This window comes from Tamandua tetradactyla, chromosome 1 (assembly GCF_023851605.1).
Source record: "Tamandua tetradactyla isolate mTamTet1 chromosome 1, mTamTet1.pri, whole genome shotgun sequence".
Classification (NCBI taxonomy): domain Eukaryota; kingdom Metazoa; phylum Chordata; class Mammalia; order Pilosa; family Myrmecophagidae; genus Tamandua; species Tamandua tetradactyla.
This window is the reverse complement of record NC_135327.1, coordinates 36,281,997-36,296,848: the sequence shown is the minus strand read 5'-3', so window position 1 is coordinate 36,296,848 and position 14,852 is coordinate 36,281,997. Positions and strand designations below refer to the sequence as shown.

At 40.5% G+C, this 14,852-nt stretch overlaps 1 pseudogene; it reads right to left on the bottom strand.

Annotated features, from left to right (window-relative positions):
• Nucleotides 1–291: 291 nt before the first annotated feature.
• LOC143680527 (actin-related protein 2/3 complex subunit 5 pseudogene) lies at nt 292–14,620 on the bottom strand (annotated as a pseudogene).
• Between the last annotated feature and the right edge of the window lie 232 nt (nt 14,621–14,852).

The following is a 14,852-nucleotide window of genomic DNA, read 5'->3' as shown; positions in this document are numbered from 1 at the left end:
GCTCGGGAAAGGAAGAGAGAAAGTCCACCTGGGTCAGACAGGAACATGGAGCCTCTGGGTTGTCACGGGACAGAAAGTCCATGCAGAAACGAGACCTCCCCTCGTTGGAAAAGGACTTCTCAGGATTGCTGGAGGAGTGGGGGAGTAAGGGTGGAAAGGCGAGTGGCAAGATCAGAGGAAAGTTCCTACCACCTTCCTGAAATCCTGGGGTGGAGGACCAGGCCCTTGGGGAGCCGGGGTGAGCTGAGGGAGGAGTCAGGGGAGGAGTTTCCTGGGCCTAGCTGGACCTAGTCAGGAGGGCAGTGGGGGACGCCAAGCTGGACTCAGGCAGAATGAGGAGGACTGGAACTCATAGGACTCTGGACAGTGAGTGAGAGAGGCCATCACGTGGTCGTGGTCCAGACCCGTGAAACACCTGGGCATCCTCATGTCCTCTCTTCCCAGGCCTGCGGGCACAGGGAGAGCCCAGGTGGGGACTCTGAGCCCATGGAAGTGAGGAAAAGGGCCCGGGTCTCTAAGTGGTTCCAGCAGCAAAGCCCCTGCACCCTGTGGCGGCCCTCTCTACCCTGGGTTGTGAGTGAGAAATGACATTTCACGGTGTGAGGCACACCACGACCTGGGGACTCACTTTCAGCGTTGGATGGTTCCCGTGAATTCATCTGACTTCCTCCAGGAACCACAGAACACCTGCCCTAGGAGACCTGAGTGCTGTCGAGCTCAGCCATGCACTGTGCACCCATGTCCTCTGTGCCTCAGTTTCCCACTTCCTATTGGGGGTAGAAATGGCCATGCCTTCCAAAAGGCATGATGTTTGGGGTGTGAATTTGGGTCATGGGGTGGAAGTGCTGTGTTAGCTGGAAAGTTCCTTGCCCAGTAGGGAAGTATTCTGCCCTGTGACTGCTTCTCTTAACTTTGCTGCGGGTACATTTGGAACCTGCGCATTTGTCACTTCATGGGCTTTGGGAGCTGGCCCACTGTCTTGGGGACAGAGCACTAAGGAAGGACTTGCTGCTGGCACCAAGAATAATAGTCACCTGCAGGATCCAGGACTACTCCAGGGTGGGATTTTATTTTATACTTCAGGTTATAATCCAATACTGCTTTATTAATTTTTTTGCATACATTTTTTCAGCTTTGGCCATTGGGAGTTCTTTCCATTGGCTTCAGGGTCACTTTGATGTATCCCTATCTTTGTGGTTTTTTCCTTGCTTGTTTACTTTCTGGCAGTATAAGATAAACCAGATTCATATTGTACTTGACCTTCTCCTGTCCTAAAATCAACCTTTTGCTGTGAAGCCCTGCTGCCTTTTATTGTTTTTTTTTAGAGTTTTATTTTTTTATTTAATTTTTTTTACTGTGAAATATGACATATATACAAAAAAGTAATACATTTCCAAGTACATTTTTTACATAGTTAATATTGTCATTTTTATTTTATTTTATTTTATTTTTTTAACTTTGTTTATTAATTTAAAAAATTAACAAACAAAACATTAAGAGATCATTCCATTCTACATATACAATCGGTAATTCTTAATATCATCACATAGTTGCATATTCATCATTTCTTAGAACATTTGCATCAATTTAGAAAAAGAAATAAAAAGACAACAGAAAAAGAAATAAAACGATAACAGAGAAAAAAAGATTATACATACCATAGCCCTTACCCCTCGCTTTCATTTACCACTAGCATTTCAAACTAAATTTATTTTAACATTTGTTCCCCCTATTATTTATTTTTATTCCATATGTTCTACTCTTCTGCTGATATAGTAGCTAAAAAGAGCATCAGACACAAAGTTTTCACATTCGCAGAGTCTCATTGTGAAAGCTATATCATTGTTCAATCATCATCAAGAAACATGGCTACTGAAACACAGCTCTACATTTTCAGGCAGTTCCCTCCAGCCTCTCCACTACATCTTGAACAACAAGGTGATATCTATTAATGCATAAGAATAACCTCCAGGATAACCTCTCAACTCTGTTTGGAATCTCTCAGCCATTGACACTTAGTCTCATTTCACTCTTCCCCCTTTGGTCGAGAAGGTTCTCTCAATCCCTTGATGTTAATTCTCAGCTCAGTCTAGGGTGTTTTCTCAGTCCCTTGATGCTGAGTCTCAGCTCATTCCAGGATCTCTGTCCCACGTTGCCAGGAAGGTCCACACCCCTGGGAGTCATGTCCCACGCAGACAGCGGGAAGGTGGTGAGACTGCTCATTGTGTTGGCTGGAGAGAGAGGCCACATCTGAGCAACAAAAGAGGCTCTCTTGGGGGTGACTCTTAGGCCTAAATTTTAAGTAGACTTGACCTATCCTTTGTGGGGTTAAGTTTCATGTGAGCAAACCCCAAGCCTGGGGGCTCAGCCTATAGCTTTGGTTGTCCACACTGCCTGTGAGAATATCAAGAATTCAACTTGGGGAAGTTGAATTTCTCCCCACTCTCACCATTCCCCGAAGGGGGCTTGCAAATACTTTTCCAGTCACTGATCAAATCACTCTTGGATTCATCGGGGCATCACTCTGGACAAACCAACAAAATCTCATATGCTACCTGAGATTCCAAGTACTTATGACATTCACTCAAACTATCTGCATGAGTTATATTAGGAAATGCTCTAGTCAAAATATAAATTTTGTAACAAATAAACATTTTTTGCTTTAGTCTCACACATAAGGTGACATTTTAAAGTATTAATTATCATCTATTTTCAACACCCTGCAATAATGACATTCCTTTGTTCTTCCTCAGGCAAAACATTTCTTAAATTTGTACATTGTACATTTCACTATTATTATACACTCTAGGCATTCCTAGATTATACCATCTTGATCTTTACCATCTATCTTTCTTTCTGATTTCATTTATGTCCCCAGTCCTCCTCCCTCTATCATTCTCACATGCAGGTTCATTCAGTGTTTTAACATAATTACATTACTGTTAGGTAGTATTGTGCTGTCCATTTCTGAGTTTTTATATTCAGTCCTGTTGCACAATCTGTATCCCTTCAGCTCCAATCACCCAATATCTTACCCTATTTCTATCTCCTGATGGTCTCTGTTACCAAGGAAATATTCCAAGTTTATTCACTAACGTCAGTTCATGTCAGTGAGACCATACAGTATTTGTCCTTTTGTTTCTGGCTAATCACACTCAGCATAATGTCCTTAAGGTCCATTCATGTTGTTACATACTTCATAACTTTATTCTGTCTTACAGCTGCATAATAGTCCATCTTATGTAAATATCACAGTTTGTTTAGTCAACTGTCTGTTGATGGACATTTTGGCTGTTTCCATCACTTGGTAATTGTTAATAATGCTACTATAAACATGTAAATGTCCATTTGTGTCCTTGGCCTCGTGACCTTTGAGTAGAGACAGCATATACATGGGTCCTGTTTTTTAAACCATTCTGCCAGACTATGTCTTTTGATTGGAGAGTTTAATCCATTAACATTCAGTGTTATTACTGTATGGGTAGTACTTTCTTCTACTATTTTGCCTTCTGGATTTTATATGTCATATCTAATTTTTCTTCCTTTTACCTTTACTCATAGTCTTCCTTTCTACACTCTTCTCCACACCTCTCTCTTCTGTCTTCGTATCTGTCTCTAGTGTTCCCTTTAGTATTTCTTGCAGAGCTGGTCTCTTGGTCACAAATTCTCTCAGTGAGTTTTTGTCTGAAAATGTTTTCATTTCTCCCTCATTTTTTTTTTTTATTTTTATTAATTAAAAAAAGAATTAACAAAACAATTAGAAATCATTTCGATCTACATGTACAATCAGTAATTCTTAATAACATCACATAGTTGCATATTCATCATTTCTTAGTACATTTGCATCGATTTAGAAAAAGAAATAAAAAGACAACAGAATAAGAATTAAAACAATAATAGAAAGAAAAAAAACAAAAAAAACAAAAGCAAAAAACCTATACCTCACATGCAGCTTCATTCAGTGTTTTAACATAATTGCATTACAATTGGGTAGTATTGTGCTGTCCATTTCTGAGTTTTTATATCCAGTCCCGTTGTACAGTCTGTATGCCTTCATCTCCAATTATCCCTTCTCTTTTTTTTTTTTTTTTAATTAACGGAAAAAAAGAAATTAACCCAACATTTAGAGATCATACCATTCTACACATGCAATCATTAATTCTTAACATCATCGCATAGATGCATGATCATCATTTCTTAGTACATTTGCATTGGTTTAGAAGAACTAGCAACATAACCGAAAAAGATATAGAATGTTAATATAGAGAAAAAAATAAAAGTAATAATAGTAAAATCAAAACAAAACAAAACAAAACAAAACAAAAACCTATAGCTCAGATGCAGCTTCATTCAGTGTTTTAACATGATTACTTTACAATTAGGTATTATTGTGCTGTCCATTTTTGAGTTTTTGTATCTAGTCCTGTTGCACAGTCTGTATCCCTTCAGCTTCAATTACCCATTGTCTTACCCTGTTTCTAACTCCTGCTGAACTCTGTTACCAATGACATATTTCAAGTTTATTCTCGAATGTCCGTTCACATCAGTGGGACCATACAGTATTTGTCCTTTAGTTTTTGGCTGGATTCACTCAGCATAATATTCTCTAGGTCCATCCATGTTATTACATGGTTCATAAGTTTATCTTGTCTTAAAGCTGCATAATATTCCATCGTATGTATATACCACAGTTTGTTTAGCCACTCTTCTGTTGATGGAGATTTTGGCTGTTTCCATCTCTTTGCAATTGTAAATAATGCTGCTATAAACATTGGTGTGCAAATGTCCGTTTGTGTCTTTGCCCTTAAGTCCTTTGAGTAGATACCTAGCAATGGTATTGCTGGGTCGTATGGCAATTCTATATTCAGCTTTTTGAGGAACCGCCAAACTGCCTTCCACAGTGGTTGCACCCTTTGACATTCCCACCAACAGTGGATAAGTGTGCCTCTTTCTCCGCATCCTCTCCAGCACTTGTCATATTCTGTTTTGTTGATAATGGCCATTCTGGTGGGTGTGAGATGATATCTCATTGTGGTTTTGATTTGCATTTCTCTAATGGCCAGGGACATTGAGCATCTCTTCATGTGCCTCTTGGCCATCCGTATTTCCTCTTCTGAGAGGTGTCTGTTCAAGTCTTTTTCCCATTTTGTAATTGGGTTGGCTGTCTTTTTGTTGTTGAGATGAACAATCTCTTTATAAATTCTGGATACTAGACCTTTATCTGATATATCATTTCCAAATATTGTCTCCCATTGTGAAGGCTGTCTTTCTACTTTCTTGATGAAGTTGTTTGATGCAAAAAAGTGTTTAATTTTGAGGAGTTCCCATTTATTTATTTCCTTCTTCAGTGCTCTTGCTTTAGGTTTAAGGTCCATAAAACCGCCTCCAGTTGTAAGATCCATAAGATATCTCCCAACATTTTCCTCTAACTGTTTTATGGTCTTAGACCTAATGTTTAGATCTTTGATCCATTTTGAGTTAACTTTTGTATAGGGTGTGAGAGATGGGTCTTCTTTCATTCTTTTGCATATGGATATCCAGTTCTCTAGGCACCACTTATTGAAGAGACTGCTCTGTCCCAGGTGAGTTGGCTTGACTGCCTTATCAAAGATCAAATGTCCATAGATGAGAGGGTCTATATCTGAGCACTCTATTCGATTCCATTGGTCGATATATCTATCTTTATGCCAATACCATGCTGTTTTGACCACTGTGGCTTCATAATATGCCTTAAAGTCAGGCAGCGCGAGACCTCCAGCTTCGTTTTTTTTCCTCAAGATGTTTTTAGCAATTCGGGGCACCCTGCCCTTCCAGATAAATTTGCTTATTGGTTTTTCTATTTCTGAAAAATAAGTTGTTGGGATTTTGATTGGTATTGCATTGAATCTGTAAATCAATTTAGGTAGGATTGACATCTTAACTATATTTAGTCTTCCAATCCATGAACACGGTATGCCCTTCCATCTATTTAGGTCTTCTGTGATTTCTTTTAGCAGTTTTTTGTAGTTTTCTTTATATAGGTTTTTTGTCTCTTTAGTTAAATTTATTCCTAGGTATTTTATTCTTTTAGTTGCAATTGTAAATGGGATTCGTTTCTTGATTTCCCCCTCAGCTTGTTCATTACTAGTGTATAGAAATGCTACAGATTTTTGAATGTTGATCTTGTAACCTGCTACTTTGCTGTACTCATTTATTAGCTCTAGTAGTTTTGTTGTGGATTTTTCCGGGTTTTCAACGTATAGTATCATATCGTCTGCAAACAGTGATAGTTTTACTTCTTCCTTTCCAATTTTGATGCCTTGTATTTCTTTTTCTTGTCTAATTGCTCTGGCTAGAACCTCCAACACAATGTTGAATAATAGTGGTGATAGTGGACATCCTTGTCTTGTTCCTGATCTTAGGGGGAAAGTTTTCAGTTTTTCCCCATTGAGGATGATATTAGCTGTGGGTTTTTCATATATTCCCTCTATCATTTTAAGGAAGTTCCCTTGTATTCCTATCTTTTGAAGTGTTTTCAACAGGAAAGGATGTTGAATCTTGTCGAATGCCTTCTCTGCATCAATTGAGATGATCATGTGATTTTTCTGCTTTGATTTGTTGATATGGTGTATTACATTAATTGATTTTCTTATGTTGAACCATCCTTGCATACCTGGGATGAATCCTACTTGGTCATGATGTATAATTCTTTTAATGTGTTGTTGGATACGATTTGCTAGAATTTTATTGAGGATTTTTGCATCTGTATTCATTAGAGAGATTGGTCTGTAGTTTTCTTTTTTTGTAATATCTTTGCCTGGTTTTGGTATGAGGGTGATGTTGGCTTCATAGAATGAATTAGGTAGTTTTCCCTCCACTTCGATTTTTTTGAAGAGTTTGAAGAGAATTGGTACTAATTCTTTCTGGAACGTTTGGTAGAATTCACATGTGAAGCCATCTGGTCCTGGACTTTTCTTTTTAGGAAGCTTTTGAATGACTAATTCAATTTCTTTACTTGTGATTGGTTTGTTGAGGCCATCTATGTCTTCTTGAGTCAAAGTTGGTTGTTCATGTCTTTCCAGGAACCCGTCCATTTCCTCTAAATTGTTGTATTTATTAGCGTAAAGTTGTTCATAGTATCCTGTTATTACCTCCTTTATTTCTGTGAGGTCAGTAGTTATGTCTCCTCTTCCATTTCTGATCTTATTTATTTGCATCCTCTCTCTTCTTCTTTTTGTCAATCTTGCTAAGGGCCCATCAATCTTATTGATTTTCTCATAGAACCAACTTCTGGCCTTATTGATTTTCTCTATTGTTTTCATGTTTTCAATTTCATTTATTTGTGCTCTAATCTTTGTTATTTCTTTCCTTTTGCTTGCTTTGGGGTTAGCTTGCTGTTCTTTCTCCAGTTCTTCCAAATGGATAGTTAATTCCTGAATTTTTGCCTTTTCTTCTTTTCTGATATAGGCATTTAGAGCAATAAATTTCCCTCTTAGCACTGCCTTTGCTGCGTCCCATAAGTTTTGATATGTTGTGTTTTCATTTTCATTCACCTCGAGGTATTTACTAATTTCTCTTGCAATTTCTTCTTTGACCCAGTCGTTGTTTAGGAGTGTGTTGTTGAGCCTCCACGTATTTGTGAATTTTCTGGCACTCTGCCTATTATTGATTTCCAACATCATTCCTTTATGGTCCGAGAAAGTGTTGTGTAAGATTTCAATCTTTTTAAATTTGTTAAGACTTGCTTTGTGACCCAGCATATGGTCTATCTTTGAGAATGATCCATGAGCACTTGAGAAAAAGGTGTATCCTGCTGTTGTGGGATGTAATGTCCTATAAATGTCTATTAAGTCTAGTTCATTTATAGTAATATTCAGATTCTCTATTTCTTTGTTGATCCTCTGTCTAGATGTTCTGTCCCTTGATGAGAGTGGTGAGTTGAAGTCTCCAACTATTATGGTATATGAGTCTATTTCCCTTTTCAGTGTTTGCAGTATATTCCTCACGTATTTTGGGGCATTCTGATTTGGTGCGTAAATATTTATGATTGTTATGTCTTCTTGTTTAATTGTTCCTTTTATTAGTATATAGTGTCCTTCTTTGTCTCTTTTAACTGTTTTACATTTGAAGTCTAATTTGTTGGATATTAGTATAGCCACTCCTGCTCTTTTCTGGTTGTTATTTGCATGAAATATCTTTTCCCAACCTTTCACTTTCAACCTATGTTTATCTTTGGGTCTAAGATGTGTTTCCTGTAGACAGCATATAGAAGGATCCTGTTTTTTAATCCATTCTGCCAATCTATGTCTTTTGATTGGGGAATTCAGTCCATTGACATTCAGTGTTATTACTGTTTGGATAATATTTTCCTCTAACATTTTGCCTTTTGTATTATATACATCATATCTGATTTTCCTTCTTTCTACACTCTTTTCCATATCTCTCTCTTCTGTCTTTTTGTATCTGACTCTAGTGCTCCCTTTAGTATTTCTTGCAGAGCTGGTCTCTTGGTCACAAATTCTTTCAGTGACTTTTTGTCTGAGAATGTTTTAATTTCTCCCTCATTTTTGAAGGATAATTTTGCTGGATATAGGAGTCTTGGTTGGCAGTTTTTCTCTTTTAGTATTTTAAATATATCATCCCACTGTCTTCTAGCTTCCATGGTTTCTGCTGAGAAATCTACACAAAGTCTTATTGGGTTTCCCTTGTATGTAATGGATTGTTTTTCTCTTGCTGCTTTCAAGATCTTCTCTTTCTCTTTGACCTCTGACATTCTAACTAGTAAGTGTCTTGGAGAACGCCTATTTGGGTCTAATCTCTTTGGGGTGCGCTGCACTTCTTGGATCTGTAATTTTAGGTCTTTCATAAGAGTTGGGAAATTTTCAGTGATAATTTCTTCCATTAGTTTTTCTCCTCCTTTTCCCTTCTCTTCTCCTTCTGGGACACCCACAACACGTATATTTGTGCGGTTCATATTGTCCTTGAGTTCCCTGATACCCTGTTCAAATATTTCCATTCTTTTCCCTATAGTTTCTGTTTCTTTTTGGAATTCAGATGTTCCATCCTCCAAATCACTAATTCTATCTTCTGTCTCTTTAAATCTATCATTGTAGCTATCCATTATTTTTTCTATGTTTGCTACTTTATCCTTCACTTCCATAAGTTCTGCGATTTGTTTTTTCAGTTTTTCTATTTCTTCTTTATGTTCAGCCCATGTCCTCTTCATGTCCTCCCTCAATTTATCGATTTCATTTTTGAAGAGGTTTTCCATTTCTGTTCGTATATTCAGCATTAGTTGTCTCAGCTCTTGTGTCTCATTTGAGCTATTGGTTTGTTCCTTTGACTGAGCCATATTCTCAATCTTTTGAGCATGGACAGTTATCTTCTGCTGCTGGCGTCTGGGCATTTATTCAGATTTCTCTTGGTGTTGGACCCAGCAAGGTTGTAATATTTTTCTGTGAAATCTCTGGGTTCTGTTTTTCTTATCCTGCCCAGTAGGTGGCGCTCGTGGCACACGTTTGTCTGCGGGTCCCACCAGTAAAAGGTGCTGTGGGACCTTAAACTTTGGAAAACTCTCGCTGTCCTGGGGGTTCGCTAGCCGAAGCGGCTTGAGCCGGCCCTCGGTCTGAACGCAGGGAGGGTTGCTGGTCGCCGCAGCCAGGGAAAGAGCCCGTCCGAATTTCCTAGTCGGCCCTGGGCAACAAGCGTGGCGGGAGGGCGCCAGCGGCAGCGGCCTGCCCGAGAGAGTGCACGTTCCCCGGGAGTCACGGGTTTGGAAGGGGCCTCCCCCACCCGTCACCGTTCTCCGCGGCCTGGGGGTTTCCGATCCAATTCTCTCAGTTGGTCCGGGGGCTGCGCGTGGTGTGGGCGCCAGCCGTCTTTGTTTCAGGGGACCGCCTCTCCAATTCTCCCAGCCGGCCCGGGAAGGGGGAAGGGAGTAACTCCGGCCGCTTGCCACCCCGCCCGGTAAGGCCCGCGCGCCTCGGCGATCTCACCCGAGCTGCTTCTCTCAGCCAGCCAGCCGTTCCAGGATGGGGTACGCTGTCTTTTTTATCTCTGTTGTGGCTTTGGGCGCTTTCTGTATCGTTTCTACTCCCCTAGTAGGTGTCCTGGAGAAGAAACTAAGATCTGCGCGTCTTACTAAGCCGCCATCTTCCAGGAAGTCCCCCTCCCTCATTTTTGAAGGACAATTTTGCTGGATATAGAATTCTTGGTTGGCAGTTTTTCTCTTTTATTAATTTAAATATATTATCCCACTGTCTTCTCGCCTCCATGGTTTCTGCTGAGAGATCTGTGCATAGTCTTATTGGGCTTCCCTTGTATGTGACGGATTGCTTTTCTCTTGCTGCTTTCAAGATCCTCTCTTTCTCTTTGACCTTGGACATTCTGATTATTAAATGTCTTGGAGTATGTCTATTTGGATCTGTTCTCTTTGCGGTACGCTGCACTTCTTGGATCTGTAATTTTAAGTCTTTCATAAGAGTTGGGAAATTTTCAGTGATAATTTCCTCCATTAGTTTTTCTCCTCCTTTTCCCTTCTCTTCTCCTTCTGGGACACCCACAACACGTATATTCATGCGCTTCATATTGTTTTTCAATTCCCTGAGTCCCTGCTCACATTTTTCCATTTTTTTTCCTGTAGTTTCTGCTTCTTGTTGGATTTCAGATGTTCTGTCCTCCGGTTCATTAATCCTATGTTCTGCCTCTTGAAATCTAACATTGTAGGTTTCCATTGTTTTTTTCATCTCTTCTACTGTGTCTTTCATTCCCATAAGTTCTGTGATTTGTTTTTTCAGACTTTCAGTTTCTTCTTTTTGTTCCTTCCTTGCCTTTTTTATATCCTCCCTCAATTCATTGATTTGGTTTTTGATGAGGTTTTCCATGTCTGTTCGTATATTCTGAATTAATTGTTTCAGCTCCTGTATGTCATTTGAATTGTTGGTTTGTTCCTTTGACTGGGCCATATCTTCAATTTCCTTAGTGTGATTTGTTATTTTTTGCTGGCGTCTAGGCATTTAATTACCTTAATTAGTTTATTCTGGAGATTGCCTTCACTTCTTTTATCTAGGGTTTTCTTGCTGGATGAATTTGTTGTCTATCTGTTCTTTGACATTCAGTTCAGCTTTATCTGGACCTCTAGCTTAAGCTTTGTTTAACAGAGGAGAATTTTTCAGTTCTTGTTTTCTTGTTTCTTGCCCTGCTTGTGTGGTGCCTTTCCCCCACACACACTTAGGAGGGTCTGCTTAGATATTATAGTCCCCAGCCAGATTTTCCCAGACCAAACTGGCCTCCTATCAGGAGGAAAGAGTCACCTGCATCGGTTTTCCCTGAGCATGAGACCCAGCAGGTTGAAAGACTTTCCTGTGAAGTCTCTGGACTCTGTTTTTCTTATCCTGCCCAGTATGTGGTGCGTGTCTGCCTGCAGGTCCCACCAGCATAAGATGATGTGGTACCTTTAACTTTGGCTGGGGGTTTGTTGGAGACAGAGGAGAGGTTTTAGGCTGGTTTTAATGGCTTCAAATTACCAAGCACTGGTGTCTGAATTCCTTGATGGAGGGATTCCACCTGGGTGGGCCTTCACCCCTCCCCTGGGGAAGGCACAGGCTACAGATAAGCCCCCAAAAGAGCTCACTTCTGCCTATTCCTGGGGCAGGTGCAGCCTGAAAAGTCCTGCCGCTGTATCCAGAGGCAGTCAAGCCTTTGTAGATACACAGCCACAAAAACCTGTTTCCTTCTTTTTTTCCCCCTTTTTCTGTCAGTCCTGCCCCCTTGGTGCCGGGGCAAAAATGAGCAACCTCCGCTTTGATCAGGTTCACCTAAGCTGAGGGCCTATTTTTAGTAGTCAGAATTTGTTAATTAGTTCCACAATTGGCGTTTAATTGTGCCCAGTCACTGCTGCTGGTAAAGTCCTTTCCTTTCCCCTCTGGGAAGCGGCCTGTGGGGGAGGGGCGCTGGCCGCTGCAGCTTTGGGAACTCACGGTTTTGGGGGGTGCTTGCAGCCGGTCCAGCTGGTCCAGACTGGGGTACGCTGTGTGTCTGGTCACTGACGTGGCCCCAGGAGCTGTTCTGTACTGTTTCTGGTTATTTAGCAGTTGTTCTGGAGGACGAACTAAAACACGCACGTTGTTAAGCCGCCATCTTGACCCGGAAGTTCCAAGTACATTTTAACAAGTAGTTATAGAACAGATTTTAAAGTTTGGTATGGGTTACAGTTGCACAATTTTTTGTTTTTTCTTCTAGCTGCTCCAAGACACTGGAGACCAAAAGGAATAGCAATATAATGATTCAGCAGTCAGATTCATTTGTTAAATCCTTCACTGTTACATATCCTTCTCCTTTGATCTCTCTCTGACTCTTTAGGGCTCTTTGGGCTATGCCCATTCTGTTTCATGTTGGAAGGGGCTGTCCTTAAATGGGATGGGGATGGAACTAGTTGATGTTCTGGAGAGGCTAGCCCCTCTGGGTTTCAGAACTTATCTGGCCTAGGAAACCATCTGGAGTTTGTACATTTCTGGAAAGTATTCATAGCATGGAACCTTTGTAGCTTCTCAGATAAGGTCCTAGGTGTTCTTTAAGATTGTCAGTAATGGTTTTGTTTGGGGTTTGGCAAACCATGATAAAAAGCAATATCTAGCTGAAGTTTGTGTAAGAGTAGCCTCTCAACTCTATATGCACTCTCTCAGTCACTGATATCTTATTCTCATAGGGTTTTAACTATCAGTTGCCCTGCTGCCTTTTATTGGAGAACAGAGTTAGAAATGAAGATCTTGGCACAATGGCTGCTCACTTCTGCTGATGGAACACAGAAATATACGTGTGTTTAGTAACCCATTTATCTCTATGATTGAGGAACCCACAGATCTACTCTATGTGTAACCATCTCTAGCTATTTTTTTAAGTCAACACATTTCATTTTCTGAACTTTATCATTTTTACAGAACAAAACAAAAGCAGGTATCAAAAACAGCAAAGAGTGTAGAATTTCTGTACCCCTTTTCATATAAGTCAATGATTATGAAACTCGTGTTTCATAATCTAAACACGGGCTGATTTCCCTCTTGGTTATATGCACATTGCTTTATAGTAATGTGCATATGGGTAAGTTGCTTTAGAGCTATTGAAGAATAGCTTTTTATAAGCACTGCTTATTTTCCTGATAACAAATTTGGAACAGATTTGGTTTGTCCAACAAAGCAAACACTTTCTTGCTGTGTGGCATTTTCTTTTTTTAAAAAAAAAAAGCTGAGATAAAATATGGAATATATCTTTGTATGGATCCAACCAAATTTTTTGAGATCCCAATTACCCTGAAGGACACTTAAGACACAGGGCATATTAAATACTAATTATACACCTCATAATGTCTAAGACAGCTTCTATATTTTGAAAGAAAATAGCAATTCCTTCAGAAGCTGCCCAGAGATTGAACAAAATCAGAGTTTCATATCCTTTCTGATTTGGATAACAGTTTCCCCAAGTAGGGCCACATTATTAGGAAATAAGTTTTATCCTCAGGCCAACAGGTTCTGATATTTTATAGGTACATTTGTATAGAGCAAGACTCCTTGCTCAGGACCCTGGGTGACCACAAAGAAATTGAGAAGCCAAGATTTTTGGATGCGCAGAGAAAGAAAGCATTCTTGAAAACTCACCGCATAGATAATCTAGAGGCGAGCAGAAACAAAGCTGTAACTTGGTCATGGTGTTCCAGAAACATATTTGCTTAACTAGGGGAAGTGTAGTCCAGTTTTGCAATGTTAATAGCTGTCAGTCTTTTTAACATATTATATATAAACATTACTGCTTGACTAGTGATAAGTTAGGAAACGGGCCTCAAATTCTGACCACATCTCTCAGTATTACTCAAAAACAAAACAAAACCAGCCAATAGGGGTTAAAAATGCACAATTAAACTTGAATGTGAATTATACTATATACAGTCTGGTTTTTCATCATTGAAATAACTTTTGAGAGCATGAAATACTCCTGTTGAAACAAAATTTCCTATATCCCAATTTTCATTAAAAGGAAAACTGCTATATAATTTTCTTCTTTTGACAGATATGAAAAAGGAAGCAAGAAGGCAAAGCTGAGAGAAACAGATGCTACCCAATGGGCAGCAGTGGCACTTCGCTGTTTTGGTCTCTGTGCCGGTCACTCCCATTTCCGTGCCAGATATCCAGTTCCTGCTGGGCCACATATGAGTTTTCCTTGCACTCAAGCCTGGACGGGTAGACCCAACTCCTCCAGCTGCAAAGGCCTTTTCAGGCCATTGCATAACACCTACTATTGCCGGAGGGGTTTTCGAAGCCTTTGCAAATATACTTCATTAGGAGGGCCACATCGCTGATATCCAGAGACTGAACTGCCTTCTCAGTATCGTTAGCTATAAAAGAGGTAAGCACCTTCAAGACAATGCCGCCTGCCCGATCCTTCACTGCCTCACTCTTGGGACCGGTGGGTGGTTTTTCAGAGCTGCTTGTAAGGCAGCTCCTGTTTTCTTACCGCCAGCAGGGCTGCACCTCGCCCTCGTTGCGCCTGGCCTGGCCGTCGCGGCCAACTCCCTCGCCCACGAACGTGCTCTCGCTCATCCGCGTCCACCTCCCGGCACCAAGGCTGACGACACCGTGTTCTTCCACATCCCTGATCCTGACCGATTGCCAAGGCCTCCCCTTGGTGCAACCGCTACCTTAGCAACCCCAACCCAGCAGGACCCGCAACCTCCATCTGCAGCTATGTTAAGTTAAACATGAGTTCATACTGAAGCCTCCAGCTCGACTCCATTGCCACTTGAATCATTCTGGCCTCCTTCCCTGGCTTAATTGTAACCTCCCACTCCAAACGTGAGAAACCTGGTTTTCGCATTCCATCAT